The sequence below is a fragment of the Lepus europaeus genome, chromosome 21 (assembly GCF_033115175.1).
Source record: "Lepus europaeus isolate LE1 chromosome 21, mLepTim1.pri, whole genome shotgun sequence".
Lineage (NCBI taxonomy): Eukaryota > Metazoa > Chordata > Mammalia > Lagomorpha > Leporidae > Lepus > Lepus europaeus.
Window position 1 is genome coordinate 22,092,630 of NC_084847.1, and position 12,971 is coordinate 22,105,600.

Genomic DNA, 12,971 nt, shown 5'->3' on the forward strand with positions numbered 1-12,971 from the left:
CTTCTATTTCATTCTTTAATCTTTTGTGATTCTCAGCTATTGCACATCCTTGGCTAAATGGATTCCAAGCTATTGTCTTTTCTTTGTAGCTATGTGAACGGGATTGGTCTTTGAAGTCCTTTCTCAGCCATGCCATTGTCTGTGTCTACAAGTAGGCTGCTGATGTTCTCTCCTGCCACTTTACCACACTCTACTCTGAGTTTTGAGAGTGTCTTAGTGGAATCTTTTGGATCTCCTATATATTTAAATGCAATCATGTCATCTGCAAATAGGGATAGTTGGACTTCCCCCCTCTCAATATGTAACTAACATTGAGCAATGAGAGGAAAAATACCGACATGATAACGTGCACGCCGAAAATGCCGACAGTGACCTCAGATGCTTCCTTTCTGTATTCTCTCTTGCTTTGTGGAAGGCACGATTTGGTCTATTTCCAACAGGATCCATACTTTAAAGGCAGGGCTAGACTGTGGAGGGCGGGGACTGGGAAGCAGACCTGTGTTCTGTGGAGAACTCTGTAGATCACAGGTGTTTCAAGTCCTTGTGCCAGTGGGTACGTAAGTGTCTGAATTCGTAAATTCCAAAGATTTCCTCATGCGCAAGTCAGACATAATGCCACACAGAATGTTTGTAAGGAAGAAGAGAATGACTGGGTGCCACAATCTGTTCTAAGACCGAGTTAAACTCTTTCTCAAATTCTGGGTTAATAGGGTAGGTAATGCCTACAATACCAAATTTAAAAAAAAAAAAAACTCTAGTAGTTGGCCTTGATGTGATATTTTATTTATAGCTATGTCTTCCTTTTTGAATTTCTTTACTTTTCTTGAAGGTCTTATTTATTTGACATTGAGTGTTACACACAGAGGAGATGAGAGGAAGGAGGGGGGCATGGAGGCAGGGAGACAGGGAGGGAGGGAGGGAGGGAGGGAGAGAGGGAGTGAGTGAGAGTGAGAGAGTGAGAGAGAGAGAGAAGTCTTCCATCTGCTGGTCCATTACCCAATTGGCTTCAAATGGCATAGCTAGAGTACCTGATGCCAGGAGCCAGGAGCCTCGCTGAGATCTCCTCATGGGTGCAGAGGCACAAGGACTTGGGACGTCTTCTGCTGCCTTCCCAGGCCATAGCAGAGAGCTGCGTCGGAAGTGGAGCAGCTGGACTCGAACTGGCACCCATATGGGAAGCCGGCACTGCGGGCGGTGGCTTTACCGGCTACCTCACAGTGCCGAACCTCCCGGAAGCCGTTCGCCGTGGGATCCAGCTGTCTGCTAAGCTGCCTGGGAAAGCAGAGGGAGACGGCCCAAGGACTTAGGCCCCTGAAACCAGAATGGAGTGCCGGCTAAAGTGCCTGGGTTCTGCTTCAGCCCCTGGCTTCTGTCCCAGTCCTGGCCTTTGTAGCCACCTCAAGGGTGAACCCCCAGATGGATGATCACTGAGAGAGAGAGACGGAGAGAGTGAGAGGGAGAGAGAGCGAGAGAGAGAGAGCGAGCGCGCACTGCCGATGCCTCCTGCACTGCTTCTCTCCCCAAGCGGCTGCAACGAAAGGCCAGCGCTGGGCCAGGCAGAAGCGAGGAGACAGGAGCTCCATTGAGGACTCCCACGAGGCAGGAAGGTGGGGTCCAGAGAACCCGGGCCATCAGCGTCTGCGTCCCTGGTCACAGCCTGGAGAGGCGGACTGGAAGCGGCCCTGGGGCTTCGGACGCTGGATGCAACAGTGTGCAGGTGCGTCCTGGGGTGCCATGGTGACGGCCCCTCCCTTAGGTCACTGTTCACACCTGGTGGCCCCTGGCCCCTCCCTCAGGTCCCTGTTCCCCTGCTGGCCCCCAGCCCCTTCCTCAGGTCCCTGTTCCCCTCCAGACCCGCAGAGCCTCCCTCAGATCCCCGTACCAAGCTGGCCCTCAGCCCCTCCATAATATTCCTGATAACCCTTTTGGCCCCTGTCCCCTAACTCAGGTCCCTGTTCACCCCTGCTGGCCTACAGCCTCTCTCTCAGGTCCCTATACCCTACTGGCCCCCAGCCCCTCCCTCAGATTCCTCTTCACCGCTGCTGGCCCCCAGCCCCTCTCTCAGTTCAGTGTTCACCAATCCTGGCCCCTGGCCCCACCCTCAGGTCCCTGTTCCCCTGCTGGCCCCTGGCCCCTCCATCAGGTCCCTGTTCACCCCTGCTGGCCACGGCCCCTCCCTCAGGTCCCTGTTCCCCTGCTGGCCACCGGCCCCTTCCTCAGGACCTTGTTCTCCTGCTGGCTCCGGACCCCTCACTCAGGACCCTGTTACCCGGCTGGCCACCGGCCCCTAACTCAGATCCCTGTTCCCCTGCTGGGCCCCGGCCCCTCCCACAGGTCCCTGTTCCCCTGCTGGCACCCAGCACCTCCCTCAGGTCCCTGTTCCCTTGCAGGCCACCAGCACCTCCCTCAGTTCCCCGTACCCTGCTGCCCCCAGCCCCTCCCTCAGTTCCCCATACCCTGCTGGCCCCCAGCACCTCTCTCTGGTCCCTGTTCACCCCTCCGGGTCCCTGGCCCCTCCTTTGGGACCCCGTACCCTGCTGGCCCTCAACCACTCCCTCAGGTCTCTGTTCCCCTGTTGACCGACGGCTCCTAACTTAGGTCCTTGTTCCTGCTGGCCCCCAGCACCTCTCTCTGGTCCCTGTTCACCCCTGATGACCCGGGCCCCTCCCTCAGGACCCCGTACCCTGCTAGCCCTCAGCCCCTCAGTCAGGTCCCTGTTCCCTGCTGGCCCCCGGCTCCTCCCTCAGGTTTCTTTTTTTTTTTTTAATTTTTGACAGGCAGAGTGGACAGTGAGAGAGAGACAGAGAGAAAGGTCTTTCTTTTGCCGTTGGTTCACCCTCCAATGGCTGCCGCGGTAGCGCGCTGCGGCCGGCGCACCGCGCTGTTCCGATGGCAGGAGCCAGGTGCTTATCCTGGTCTCCAATGGGGTGCAGAGCCCAAGCACTTGGGCCATTCTCCACTGCACTCCCTGGCCACAGCAGAGAGCTGGCCTGGAAGAGGGGCAACCGGGACAGGATCGGTGCCCCAACCGGGACTAGAACCCGGTGTGCCGGTGCTGCAAGGCGGAGGATTAGCCTGTTGAGCCACGACGCCGGCCCCTCCCTCAGGTTTCTATTCACCCCTGCTGGCCCCCAGACCCTCCCTCAGGTCCCTGTTCCCCTTTTGGCCACCAGCCCTTCCCTTATGTCACTGTTCCCTGCTGGCCCCGGCCCCTCCCTCAGGACCCCGTTCCCTGCTGGCCTTCAGCCTCTCCCTCAGATCCCCAAACCCTGATGGCCCTCAACATCTCTATCAGGTCCCCGTACCCTGCTGGCCCCCGGCACCTCCCTCAGGTCCCTTTTCCCCTGCTAGCACCCAGCCCCTCCCTCAGGTCCCTGTTACCCCTGCTGGCCCACGGCCTCCCCTCAGCTCCCTGTTCACACCTGCTGGCCCCCAGCCCCTCCCTCACATGGGTATCAGGTTCCAGGTACTTGAGCCATCACCTGCTGCCTCCAAAGGTCTGCATTGGCAGGAAGCTGGAATTGGGAGCTTGGGCTGGGAATTGAACCCAAGCATTCTGATATGGGATGCGGGTGGCCCAAGCCGTGTTGCAACCAATTCACCAAATAGCCACCCTCCATATTAGCTTTTTTTAAAAATTTATTTATTTATTTATAGTTTGAAAGTCAGAGGTACGCAAAGAGAAAAGGACAGGCAGAGAGTGAAAGAGAAAGAGAGAGAGAGAGAGAGAGAGGTAGAGGTAGAGAGAGGGCTCCTATCTGCTGGTTCAATCCCCAGTTGGCTACAATGGCTGGAGCTGCACTGATCTGACCCAGACCAGCTTTGGCTGGAATTTTGCTGTGAAGTCCTCTGTGTAATGTGGTCAGTGACATCACCAAAGGTTGTGCTGGCTGCACAGCCTTTGCCTTAGTTTATGTTGCCTTGGTGATTTAGGAGCCTAGTGTGCCAAGCAGGTCGGGTTTTGTGGCTATGACACAGTTGCTGTAGCTGGGTTAACAGAAACACCCTGCAGAAAGCACCTTCAGATTCAGACTCCTGGTGCCCTGCTGGTCCACCATTCGTTTCATGTGATGTTGATGTTCCTGAAGGGGTGGGGAGGGGTCACAGCCACCCAGCAGAGCCTGGACTTGGCACTTAGCTTTTCAGACGAGGTGTTTCCCCGGAGGTTACTGTCACAAACACAGCACTGACCTGCGGTGTCAAGTGATCATGTGTGGAAGTGGGAGCAGGAGCAGGAGGAGGAAGGAGCCAGCGCTGGTCAGGGCAGCTTTTTCTCGGTGTGTGTGAGCAGTGCCAATAAGCTGTCAAAAAATTATGTTTTAAAACATACAGCCGGCCAGCACCACGGCTCACTAGGCTAATTCTCTGCCTGCAGTGCCGGCACGCAGGGTTCTAGTCCTGATTGGGGCACTGGTTCTGTCCTGGTTGCTCCTCTCCCAGTCCAGCTCCCTGTTGTGTGCCAGTAAGATAGTGGAGGATGGCCCAAGTCTTTGGGCCCTGCACCCATATGGGAGACCAGGAGGAAACACCTGGCTCCTGGTTTCAGATCGGCACAGCGCACCAGACGCAGCCACTGTAGCGGCCACTTGGGGGTGAACCAATAGAAAAGGAAGACCTCTCTCTGTCTCTCTCACTGTCTAAATCTGCCTGTCAAAATAAAAATACAGCCCACAGTCTTCAATTCACTTTCACCAAGACGCTCAAGCAGCTCAGAGGGAGCACAGTTGATTCTGCTTTGACAGGTCCTGATGTATGCTAAGCAGTAACCATCTCCATCCTGTGCTGGGTCAACACAAGTTCACCTGAATTTGCAACAGAAGTGGAAGCCTATGTGGGGCTGGGTTGAGCTAATTTCCTCTCCTGCTCTGTCCACTGGTGTTGCCTCTTCTCCCATTTCTCATCTCCTTTTTACCATTCGCCATTCCTGTTTCCTTCTCTTTTTCTCAGCAACTTTCCAGCTTTCTCCTTTCAATTTTACCTACTGTATACTTAAGGGGGAGAAAGTATGGAGTCCCTAATGGGTGTTTTTTCCTTTTCTGGCACTGCCTTATTTAATTGTCATGCTGTTCTTAGGAAGAAGGTGGGATTGTGTACATTTTATAGCTGGGAAAATGAAGCTGTCAGTGATGAAGCGTGTGCCTAGAGTATTTCAGTTAGAATGAAGGTACTTCAATGAATTCCTAGAAAATGGAATTCAAAGATAACTTGATTTTGTTGCAACATTCTTTGAATTCCACAACGTAGTTTTTTTTTAATAATAGACATTTTCATGAAGTTTTTTCAAGACCTCTCACGTAGGTATCCATGTCAAAATTTTTATACCAAAATCAATTTTTTCGGAGCAGGCATTTGGTGCAACAGTTAGGTCACTTCCTGGGACACCCGCATCCTTTTTGGAGGGCTGGACATAGACCTTGCTGATTTTTTCAGAAGTCTATGCTTTTTCCATCACGTTCATGACAATGAGCTCTGACAGGACATCATGCTTTGGTGCCACTCCCAGACATGCATGTTCAGTTCCTCTGTGGAGGAGCTAGGGGCAACTGCGACCCGATACTCTGTTTTCTCATTATCCCCAGTTTGTCTTAACCCGTGAGCAAGAGCACATGTTTAGGAAAGTAAGAGGACAGCTCTTATGGCAGATGGATTTCTGCTCCCATGCCTTCCGAGGGGAAGGACTCACCCTTCCGGAAGTCAGGGGCACAAGGCAGCACTGGTGTATCTCTGTGTTTGTGGTGCAGGTGGGCAAGTGGGAGAACCAGACCCTGAGCCCAAGACCCATGGTGTGGCCCCGGTACAAGTCCTTCTCTGACTGTGAGCTGGATCACAACCACCTGAGCATTGTCACCCTGGAGGAGGCCCCCTTCGTCATCGTGGAAGACATCAACCTGCTGACTGAGGCGTGTGTGCGGAACATGGTGCCATGTTGAAAGTTCATCAGAATCAAGTGAGTGCCAGGGAGGCTGTGGTCTGGACATGCCCACGCCTGTCAAATAGTGCAAGTCATTGGTCACAACAGCATCTGTACTACAAAACGTAATACAGAAGACACTGTTGTGATAGCTGTAGTGTTAACAATGGGCTTATGTTTATGATTGCCTGGAGATGCACTAAGTTTACATCCGTTAAATTCTCACAGCCATATGGGGTGAGGGCATTTGCCATTTACAGTTGATACAGTTGAGTTATGGGCAGGTTGGAGAACACGGCTGAAGCCATCCAGAGGTATGGCTGACTCCAGCTGTGTTCTTACCCATGGTGCTCAGTCATCCCCCAGCATCCTAAAAAGTCTCTCCTTAAAGGATTTTTTTTTTTTTGGACAGGCAGAGTGGACAATGAGAGAGAGAGAGAGACAGAGAGAAAGGTCTTCCTTTGCCGTTGTTTCACCCTTCAATGGCCGCTGTGGCCGGCGCTCTGTGGCTGGCGCACCACGCTGATCCGAAGGCAGGAGCCAGGTGCTTCTCCTGGTTTTAACCATTTTTCTGTCCGTCCCCTCCCTGGCACGTCCCCCCTCCTCTGTATTTCCCAGATCAGGGCTGGACACTGCTTGGGAATGATTTCCTGATGCTGTAGAGGTGGAGTTTGAACCACTGACAGCATGCCAGCGTTGCATCCGTGCTGGAAAGTCACAGGTTGGTGGAAGATGGAGGGGACTGTGCAGGGAAGTCGTGGGCTGGAGGAGGATGAAGGGGACATTGCAGGTTTGTTACCAATGGCCGTTCTGATTTCAGTGGGTGTTGGGAGCCAAGCTTGACCACGTGAAGAAAGCAAGGAGCATAACATCTGTGGGACAACACCCTGTGTGCTTCATTATGATCCATGATTGTAGTCTCTTCTTCATAGTCGATAGCAGGAGTTTACAGTCTTTGAAAATCAGAAGGCCTAGAGCTGAAAACAAGTAAATGTCCACATCCCAGTTTGCTTGACTATGAAGTACATGAGCCAAAAATCCATGACTCTCTATGAAAGAATTGATATTTTTACTGAACACTGTGAACAGCTTATTAGGTTCAAGCTCAAATTTTGTTTTTGTTGTTGTTCCTGTAGGGAGGTGGCAGCTTGTGGCTTTGCCTTTTCTGCTTGATAACATGAGAAGTTTGCTATGTATAGAGGTGAATTAAAGCCTTTGACTTCCATGGGAGCAATACAAAATTAGAATCCATGAATCCCAACATTAACGTAGGTTAAAGCAATTAAATTTCCTAAATGTAACATTTTGAACCAGGCTAATTGGTTGCAAAAAGAATTCCTGTTGGTCAACATGACTGTATTTACTTGGTACTGATTTTTCCAGGGAAAAAACTGCCCTTTCTAGCCCCTGGGAGATTCTGGGGTCTTGGAGGCACATATTAGTCTCCAAAACCAGTTTAGGCCTTGAGTCCAGTGGTTATCACATGGAATATATACAAGGGTGGTCTCAGAGTACTCCAGATCTGGGATCATCACTCTGGAGGCTAGAGCTCAAAGTCTACATGGTGATCATGGCTGTAGAAGCAGAGTGGTTGAGGTGAACTCAGGGGCAGCATGACTGTGGTGGTGAGGAAGGTAGGTGGTTGGTGATTCTGGAATAAAGGAGAGCTTCAGGGAAAAGGTGGCATTTTCAACCTACTTCTGCTGCTCAGTTATATTTTCAAGTCTGTCCACATTCATGTATGTAGCTATAAATAAACCTCTCTGACTCGATTATGAGTGTGTAACAAATTATATATGATATATGTAGTCCATATTAACTGGAGAATTTGATGCAAAAATCCTAATATGAAAAGGCAAAAATCATTTTCTACCATTAAAAATAGCTGTGCTTCTCATTATTTTTTCATCCAGTTATTTCGTAAACTCATTGGCCTTTACATAGCTGTGATTATTATTTATAGTATTATATGACCTATTTTTTAAACTAAGAGATAGAAATGTACTTTCCTACTATGAAGTTGAGTGTCTTCAAACATTATTTTAGTGCTTAGACGATAGTGCAGTGTGTGATTGTGCTCAAAATGGAAGGTTACAGACGGAGCACCTACATTGTAGCATGTGTGATTCAAGTAGAAGGTAGAGCTACTGGGATGTTCCAGTGTAAGCAAGTTTGTTCCCTGAAGAGGCTGTGGTCTTCCTGCCTGCATTGTCTAAGACTTTCTGCTATCAGTGGGGAAGTCCAGCATTTCCTTCCTTACCAAAGACGTTTCTGATTCGTGTGGGTGTTCTTTTCTAGGAGTTGGTCAGGAGAGTACAGCAGGGTGCCTGGTAGAAAACAGTGAGGTTGACCCTGGCAGCTCAGAAGATAGGCTTTCCGCTGGCAATATGGTCTCTGTTTTAATGGCGATTTTTCCCCCAGTCCTGGATATTACTCTTGAAAAGTTTGACCTTTTGTGCATCAAACCATGTTGTTAGGAAGAAAAGATAGTACGAATGAGCCTTCATGTGATAGTCGGGCCTAGTGTGAGAAGTTAATTCTGTAGACTCAGGCATGGGGTAGAACCCCATGATCATAGGTGTTATCTAGGCACTTCCAGTTCTTCCCTTTGGTTTCAGGTCTCCATCCTTAGAGGATGAAGCAAAACCTTACTTTACTTGAGAATTTCACACCTTCTTCTCTTCCATTTTCCAATAAGTTTTTATAACTCAACTTAGATCAGATGGCTAGACTCTGGTTTAATGAAGTTGTATGTGGGGGCCGGTGCCGTGGCTCACTTTGTTAATCCTTCTCCTGCAGCACCGGCATCCCATATGGGTGCCAGTTCTAGTCCTGGTTGCTCCTCTTCCAGTTCAGCTCTCTGCTGTGGCCTGGGAGGCAGTGTAGGATGGCCCAAGTGCTTGGGCCCCTGCAACTTCATGGGAGACCAGGAGGAAGCACCTGGCTCCTGGCTTCGGATCGGCGTAGCTCCGGCCATAGTGGCCATTGCGGTGTGAACCAACAGAAGGAAGACCTTTCTATCTGTCTCTCTCTCACTGCCTAACTCAGTCTGTCAAATAAAGAAAAAAGAAGTTGAATGTGTTAGAAATGTTTTAAAAATAAGAGTTAGTAACTATTGCCGGTTTAGCAGGGGTACAAATGCTACCTAATTTGGAGAAACATCATGGAGCTCAATCCAGCAATTGGTATAAAGCATTTAGTACAGTGCCTAACTGCAGTGTAGTAACAATAAACATTAGCTATTGTGCTATTAACTGCTATAATTAAAAACACTTTCTCCTCTGGCCACCATAAGCTCAGTGTGTGTCCATGGAAAAGTTACTTCCCTTCTTGAACTTCAACTTTGCAAAGCTAGTAGAAGAGTATAGCTAATGACTAGACAAGTCTTCCAGTGCTAACAGCCCATGGTCTTGGGATTTTCTTTGCAGCAATTCAGCTAACAAGGGGATAACCTTTAAGAAATGCTGCAAGGGGTTCTGCATTGGTATCCTGAAGAAGCTCTCCTGGACGGTCAAGTTTACCTATGCCTTCTACCTGGTGACCAAAGGGAAGCATGACAAAAATATCAACAATATGTGGATTGGAGTGATTGAGGGAAGTAAGTCATCTTTCCACCCCTGGCCTCCCATTCTGACAGGGGCCTGTGGTCATCAGAAGTGTTAGAAAGAACACGTAAAGGTGCCATTCTTTTTATGCCTTACCTCCAGATGGTCTGCCACAAAGCAGTCCTGGCAGTGGGCTCGACAACATCAATGAGGAGCGTTCTGAAGTGGTGGAATTCTCCGTGCCCTTTGTGAAGACAGGGATCAGTGTCATGGTTTCAAGAAGCAACGGCACTGTCTCGCCTGCTGCTTTTCTAGGTAGGTGAACATCATAGGGAATCCTGCTTCGCTATAAGAAATTATAGTTTGCTGAAAGCATGGGACTGGACCAGACCTTGCTGTTTAGCACGATTTGCCCACATCAGCATGTTACACTGCATGTTGCATTTATATTATCCCAACTCACACTCCCCCACCACCACTCCAGTTCAAAGCTCTCATTAATCCTAAGTTACAAATCTCTGCTGACAACTACTCTCATACATTCAGATACCAGTCTTCACTCTAGAATGCAAATTAATGAATATATGGCTTAGAGCCTTGAAAATATTTAAAAAATTAAACCTGGTTGTCCACAGTTAATTTAAATCAGTGCATAAAGCTTTATTCAACATCCATGTACACATCTTGCATCCCATGCTGTGGGATAAATGCCAGTCATTTATTTATTAAATGCAAGAGGGAAAATAATGATGACTGCACAGTTATTTATACCAGTACTCTGATAAACAAAATGGTAGTCTGAAGAATGTACACTGATTTAAAATTAATGGAATCATTAATCATTAATGGCTGTTCTTTAAGCCAAATAGTTTGCAAAGCAGGAAGATCTCTTGACTCTGTTTTAACATAAGTTTGTTTTCACATTAAAATATTCCCTTTTTTGGATTTATATATTTTCTCTTCCTTTAAACTTTTCTTCAGCTCTGTATGTACATATGTGTTGGATACCCCGGCTAGATCACTGAAAACTCCATGGAAGGTAGCCCAGCCCAGTTCATTTTTCTCTCTCAAGGAAAGTGTTGTGTTGACTTTTCTTTCACATGCATTATTTCCATTAGTGGATGTCTTCTTGACAATCAGGCACTTCAGAGCATTAACTCCCTCTTGGTACTGCTATCTGCATGCATTCACCTCAAATTTGTGAAGATTAGAACACACTTTGGAGGAAACCAAATAAGAGAGGGAAGGCAGTTCTACGAAGCTTAATCAAAGACTTGCAGAGAGAGTTAGAAACAAAGAGAGAGAAAAAGAAAGGGAAAGAGAGAGCTCTTCTATTTGCTAATTAACTCCCCAATGGCTGCGATGACCAAACTGAGCCAATACAAAGTCAGGATCCAGGACCTTCTTCCTGGTCTCTCATGTGGTTTCAGTGGTCCAATGACTTGGGGCATCCTCTGCCACATTCCCAGGCACATTAGGAGGGAGCTGCATGGGGAAAGGAGCAGTTAGGTCTCAAATTAGCACCCATATGGATGCCTGCACTTCTTGTCGTGTCTTTAACCTGCTTGAACACAGCACTCTCCCTGACAGTATGGTTTTATTCTTTCATGATTTTGATCTATTTATGTTTATTGTTTTGCAAATGTGGAACCAGCATGGCATTTCTGGGACAAATTCCAATTGAAGGTAATATATGAGCTTTACCATGTGGTTTTGGAGTTTTTTTTTTATTTTGGCTAGAATTTTATTAAGAATGTTTTCATCTATTTCATTAAGGATATAGGGTGGCAATTTTCTATGCATTTCATGTCTTTTGTAGTTCCTGGTGTCAAAGGAATGCTGGCCTCATAAAAAGTGTTTGCCAAAATTCAGTGTTATTCAGTATTTTGAAGCAGTTTGAGAAGTGTTGAAGTGCCTTTTGAAATGTTTTATTGAATTCCGTTGTAATGCAAGCAGTTTTCATTGCTGGAGTTTTAATGCCTGGAGTTTGCTGGAAAATTTTTAATTACTGCTTCAATCTCATTGGCTTTAAAGGGTCTTTTTCAGATGTCTGGGTTTTCTGGTTTTAATCTTAGTAGTTTATATGTATTTGTTGTTGAAGAATTTCTCAATTTCTTCCTGTCTTTTTCCAATTTTTTAGCATATGATATTGAATAGCAATTTCTTTTGAAGCCTTGTATTTCAGTGATGTTGGTTATTATGTCTGCTTTTTCATCTGTAATTTCACTTACTGTAGAGTTTTTCTCTTTTGTTATGTTAGTCTGGTTAGAGGATTATCTATTATTTTTTTTAAAATTTTATGTCAGGTATACAAATTTCATGCATTTCTTCTGTACAGAGTCAAAATATACTGATACTTCTTCCCATGCTACAATCCCTCCATCCTGCTCTCACACCCTTCTGCTCATTCCCTCTTTTGTTACCACTCTTAATTCTTAATAATTATCTATTTTCAGTTAACCATATACTCATATGATTAAGCATACAATAAGTACAAAACAGTATGAAGAAAAAAAAACACTGTAGAAAATCATCTATCACAGAATGTCAGTTTCCCTCCTGCCCATTACCCTGTAGGTCTCTATTAGTTACCAACAAATCAGGGTAACATATGGTATTTGTCCTTTCAGAATGGTTTATTTCACTAAATATACTGGTTTCCAATTATATCCATTTTGTTGCTAAAGACAGCATCTCTGTAATCCCCAATGGGTTGTGTTACCTAGTGTATATAGGCCATGATTTCTTTATCCAGTCATCATTTCATGGACATCAGGGTTGATTCCATATCTTAGCTATTGTGAACTGAGCTATACTAAACTTGGAGGTGCAAACATCCCTTTCAAATCTGCTCATTTCATTTCCTAGGGGTAAATCACCTTGAGATGGATTGCTGAGTCATATAGTAGATTTATTTCCAGCTTTCTGAGGTATCTCTACTTGCTTCCACAATGGCTTCACCAGTTTACATTCCCACCAGCAGTGGATTACGTTCCCATAGTTGTCACATCCTCAGTAGCATTTACTGTTTGTTGATTTCTGTATGTGAGCCATTCTAACTATTGTGCAGTGAAACCTCATTGTCATTTGGATTTGCAGTTCTTTGATGATTTGTGATCTCGAGCACTTTTTCAAGTGTCTGTTGGCCATATGAATTCCCTCTCTTGAAAAAAATGCCTGTTCAAGTCCTTTTCCCATTTCTAAACTGGATTTTTTGTTTTGTGGTTGTTGAATTTCTTGAACTCTTTATAGATTCCGGATATTAATCTTTTATCAGTTTCATAGTTTGCAAGTATTTTCTCCCATTCTTTCAGTTGCCTTTTCACTTTGCTGAGTGTTTCTTTTGTAGTGCAGAAGCTTCTTGGCCTGATGGAATCATATTTGTCTGTCTCTGCTTTTATTGCTTGTGCTTCTGGGATCTTTTTCCCCAGAAATCTTTGCCTAGGCCGATACCTTTCGGTTTTCCCCAATGTTCTCTAGTAGTTTGAGGAGATTGGGTTTTAGATTTTGTTCCT